We start from the raw sequence: 5,610 nt of genomic DNA, 5'->3' as shown, positions 1-5,610 counted from the left end.
CGGTGGAGAGTCCAGACCAGGTTTCCACCGTGCGCATTCCCTCTGAATATGACGATTTGACTATCGCCTTCAGTAAAAAGAGGGCGACCCAATTACCACCCCATCGTTGAGAGGACTGCGCGATAAACCTTCTGGAGAATGCTGCACTTCCTAGGAGTCATGTGTATCCATTGTCCCAGGAGGAGACAGTAGCGATGGAAACATATGTTGCTGAATCACTGGGACAGGGGTACATTCGGCCCTCCGCATCACCCGTCTCCTCAAGCTTCTTTTTTTGTGAAGAAGAAGGATGGAGGTCTGCGTCCGTGCATTGATTATAGAGGTCTAAATTCCATCACAGTGGGGTTTAGTTACCCACTACCTCTCATCGCTATGGCGGTGGAATCATTTCACGGGGTGCGCTTCTTCACAAAACTGGACCTGAGGAGTGCGTATAATCTGGTACGTATCCCGGGGAGGAGATGAGTGGAAAACCGCATTTAGTACTACATCTGGTCATTATGAGTACCGCGTCATGCCATATGGGTTGAAGAATGCTCCAGCTGTCTTCCAATCCTTCGTAGATGAGATTCTCCGAGACCTGCTCGGGCAGGGAGTGGTAGTGTACATCGATGAAATTTTGATCTATTCTGCCACACGCGCGGCGCATGTGTCTCTGATGCGTAAGGTAAATGTAAGGTACTTGGGCGACTGCTGGAGCATGACCTGTATTGCAAGGCGGAGAAATGTGAGTTTTTCAAACAGTCCGTTTCCTTCCTGGGTTATCGTATTTCCACCTCCGGGGTGGTGATGGAGAATGACCGCGTTACAGCCGTGCGTAATTGGCCGACTCCGACCACGGTGGAAGAAGTGCAGCGGTTTTTAGGGTTTGCCAATTACCACCGGAGGTTTATCCGGGGTTTTGGTCAGGTGGCTGCTCCCATCACCTCACTGCTGAAGGGAGGACCGGTGCGCTTGCATTGGTCAGCAGAGGTGCGCAGAGCTTTCAGTCGTTTGAAGGAGCTGTTCACCAATGCGCCCGTGTTGGCGTATCCGGACCCCTCTTTATCGTTCATAGTGGAGGTGGACGCGTCCGAGGCGGGGGTCGGGGCCGTGCTGTCCCAGCGCTCGGGCGTGCCACCCAAGCTCCGCCCTTGTGCCTTCTTTTCGAGAAAGCTTTGTCCAGCCGAACGAAACTATGACGTGGGGGACCGGGAGTTGTTAGCTGTAGTCAAGGCTCTGAAGGTGTGGAGACATTGGCTTGAGGGGGCGAAACACCCTTTTCTCATCTGGACTAAACATCGTAATCTCGAGTATATCCGGGCAGCGAGGAGACTAAATCCACGTCAAGCTAGATGGGCCATGTTTTTCACCAGGTTTCGGTTTACCATCTCATACCGGCCAGGCTCCCAAAACACCAAAGACTGTCCCTCCTCTATGATACCGAGGAGCGGTCCGTTGAGCCAACTCCCATCATTCCACCTTCATGTCTCGTGGCACCGGTGGTATGGGAGGTGGACGCGGAGATAGAGAGGGCCTCACGGTTAGAGCCGGCCCCCCCTAACTGTCCAGCTGGGAGGGGGGTCCGGGATAAGCTGATCCGGTGGGCTCATACTCTCCCCTCCTCGGGTCATCCTGGCATCGAGAGGACAGTGCGGAGTCTTAGAGGGAGATACTGGTGGCCAACGCTGGCTAAGGACGTGAGATCTTATGTCTCCTCCTGCTCAGTGTGCGCTCAGAGCAAGGCTCCTCGGCACCTGCCTAGAGGGAAGTTACAACCCCTCCCCGTTCCACAACGGCCGTGGACACACTTATCGGTGGACTTTCTTACCGACCTTCCCCCGTCCCAGGGAAGTACTACGATCCTGGTTGTTGTGGATCGGTTTTCTAAGTCCTGTCGTCTCATCCCGTTGCCCGGTCTCCCTACGGCCCTGCAGACTGCGGAGGCCTTGTTTACCCATGTCTTCCGGCACTATGGGGTGCCTGAGGACATTGTTTCTGATCGGGGTCCCCAATTCACCTCCAGAGTGTGGAGGGCATTTATGGAGAGACTGGGGGTCTCGGTCAGCTTAACCTCAGGTTTTCACCCCGAGAGAAATGGGCAGGTGGAGCACGTAAACCAGGATGAGGGCAGGTTTCTGCGGTCCTATTGCCAGGACCGGCCTGGTGAGTGAGCACGGTATGCTCCTTGGGCTGAACTCGCTCAGAACTCCCTACGCCACTCCTCAACTAACTTGTCCCCTTTTGAGTGTGTGTTAGGTTACCAGCTGGTCCTGGCACCATGGCATCAGAGCCAGACCGAGGCTCCTGCGGTTGAGGAATGGGTACTGCGCTCCAAGGACACATGGAAAGCCGTCCAGGACTCGCTAAGGTTAGCGGGAGAATGGCAGAAGAGGAGCGCTGACCAGCACCGCAGTGAGGCCCCCATGTTTGCATCGGGGGACAGGGTCTGGCTCTCGACCCTCCACCTGCCCCTCCACCTGCCCTGTCGGAAGCTGGGGCCGCAGTGTGTGGGGCCGTTCAAAGTCCCGAGGAGAATAAACGAGGTGTGTTACAGGTTACAACTTCCTAGGTATTACCGTATTAACCCCTCGTTTCATGTGTCTCTCCTCAGGCCGGTGGTGGCTGGTCCCCTGCAAGAAGGTGAGGTGCCTGAGGTCCCTCCACCCCCTCTGGACATCGAGGGTCCCCGGCTTACACGGTTCGTGGCATTCTGGATTCGAGACGGGGTGGGGGACCTACAGTACCTCGTGGACTGTGAGGGGTACGGTCCGGAGGAGAGATGCTGGGTTCCGGGGGGGGGGGGACATTTTGGACCCTGCTCTCCTGAGAGATTTCCACCGCCTCCACCCGGATCGCCCGGCGCCTCGTCCTCCTGGTCGTCCTCGAGGCCGGTGGTGGCGCGCTGCCGGAGGGGAGGGGGGGGGTACTGTCACAACTTCTGCCGAAGTTTGCTCCCCTGCCTGTTCGGGCGGTGCTCGGCGGTCGTCGTCACCGTCCTACTAGCCGCTACCGATCCCTTTTTTGTTTGTCTGTTGGTTTTGTCTTAATAGTTTCACCAGTGTGTATTTTAGTTTAATTAGCTTCCCTATATGTAGTAGTTTGTCCCGCCCTTGTTTTGTGCGGGATTGTTTTTTGTTACTCTGTTGGATGTGGATTTCATGTGTGTATTCTCCGGACTGTTTGGTCCTGTGTTTGGGCTGGTCTGTTCTATGCGCCCTGTATGTTGGCATGACCGTTTTTTTGTCCGGAGAATAAATCACGATATACTGAACCCTGCTCTCTGCGCCTGATTCCAACCCACCACTCCTAGTATCCCATGACACACAAGCCTAAGATCACCATGCACAGTTCCAAGCATCTGCTGGAGTGGTGTAAAGTTCCCTGCCCCAGTGCATAGCGCCAACTGTAAAGTTTGGTTGGAGGATGAATAATGGTCTGGGGCTGATTTCCCAGTGAAGGGAAATCTTATTGCTACAGCATACAATGTCATTCTAGACGATTCTGTGCTTCCGACTTTGTAGTAACAGTTTGGGTAAGGCCCTTTCCTGTTTCAGCATGACAATATCCCCACGGCCAAAGCGAGGTCCATACAGAAATGATTGGTTGAGATCGGTGTGGAAGACCTTGACTGGCCTGCATAGAGACCTGACCTCAACCCCATCGAAAACTTTTGGGATGAATTGGAACGCCGACTGCTCGACCTCACTATTGCTCTTGTGGCTGATTGGAAGCAAATGGAAGCAAATCCCACCACAGTGTTCCAACATCTAGTAGAAAGCCTTCCCAGAAGTGTGGAGGCTGTTATAGCAGCAGAGGAAGCAAATCCCACCACAGTGTTCCAACATCTAGTAGAAAGCCTTCCCAGAAATGTGGAGGCTGTTATAGCAGCAGATCTAATAATGCTACAGCATACAATGTCATTCTAGACGATTCTGCGCTTCCGACTTTGTAGTAACAGTTTGGGTAAGGCCCTTTCCTGTTTCAGCATGACAATATCCCCACGGTCAAAGCGAGGTCCATACAGAAATGGTTTGTTGAGATCGGTGTGGAAGACCTTGACTGGCCTGCATAGAGACCTGACCTCAACCCCATCCAAAAACTTTTGGGATGAATTGGAACGCCGACTGCTCGACCTCACTATTGCTCTTGTGGCTGAATGGAAGCAAATCCTACCACAGTGTTCCAACATCTAGTAGAAAGCCTTCCCAGAAGTGTGGAGGCTGTTATAGCAGCAGAGGGGGGACCAATTCCATATTAATGCCCATGATTTTGGAATGAGATGTCCACATACCTTTGGAAATGTGGTGTATGTATATGTATTTTTTTTACTGACACATAAAATCAATCAATCAATCCAAACTGTGCCGTTGTCAATTGATGAATGGAAAGAGACATCTGTTACAAAACACCAAAAAGTTTAATGACATTTGGAGATTGTCAAGCCACGCCTTCAAGGTAGAGAGGGATGTATTTTCTGTTTGTCGAGATTGACATAGTCTATTTATTGTGGTGTTGAAAACGCAAACCATGATATTGATTTATTTGGTTTATTAGTTTTGTGTTGCATTGGCACAGAAACCTGTTGGTGGAACATTTGTTGCATATATTTTACATAATTATAAATTTGACGTCAAAATATTGAAAATCTGATTATTCCCCTTGTTGATCATTGTCTGCAGATGGCTCTGATTGTAGTGCTATGAAACAGACTGAGAGAGGGACTTTGTCTGTGTTGGTCAGCAAACTCTCAACCTTATGGCCCGTAGTCCTGCGTGGCATCAACTGTGCCACAACATCATGCAGAAGTTACAAAGTCTATATCCATGTTTATAAACACAGGGTCGCTACTCTTATTGTTATTTGTGGTCGTCAACAACCACACATTGTAGAGATTTGGGTCGTCACAACCACAGCCACAAAGTCATAAACCCTGCTTTCTAAAATGTATCTGATTTTAAACCTTAATCCTAACCTTAACCTTAATTTAATTTTAGGATTAGAAATACATTCAGCCGTGTGGTTAAGGTTAGGGTAAAGTTCATCATCTGAGAAATTGTAGAAGGCAGGGTTTATGACTTTGTGGCTATGATAACTAGTGGAAACCAGATATTTGGTGCTGTAAATCATAGACACATACTTTGCATTGTTTCATTATTACTTCCTTGTTTTAATTAATTACTGTTAGTTACGATATGATTGTATTCACCACACTAATTAAATACTTTTTCATGCATTTTCTATTTTCGGCATGCACCAACTCTCCAAATCGAGAAAACTGTATCACCCACATTAGAACCACATGGACATATGTTTCCTGCTTTTTCGAAAAGGCACATTCCTCTTCCACAGTCTTGGCTCCTTTCTGTACCTAGTGGCTATGTACCTTGTGGCATCACATCCGGCCGTGAGTCCCATAGGGCTGCGCAAAATTGGCATCGCGTTGTCTGTTTTTTCCCGGCAGTCATAGTAAATAATAATGTATTTTTAACTGACTCGCCTAATTAATTAAATATAAATAAAAATAAACCTAGGGCATGTACAAATATGAACATGTTCCTGTAACCCCGTTTGTTTCTACGGCAACAGAGGAGGAGCTTGAACTTTCACCTGTGACTGTTGCGGATGTAG

This window comes from Oncorhynchus masou, chromosome 24 (genome assembly GCF_036934945.1).
Source record: "Oncorhynchus masou masou isolate Uvic2021 chromosome 24, UVic_Omas_1.1, whole genome shotgun sequence".
NCBI lineage: Eukaryota > Metazoa > Chordata > Actinopteri > Salmoniformes > Salmonidae > Oncorhynchus > Oncorhynchus masou.
The sequence above is the reverse complement of the archived record's forward strand: the minus strand, read 5'-3'. Positions refer to the sequence as shown.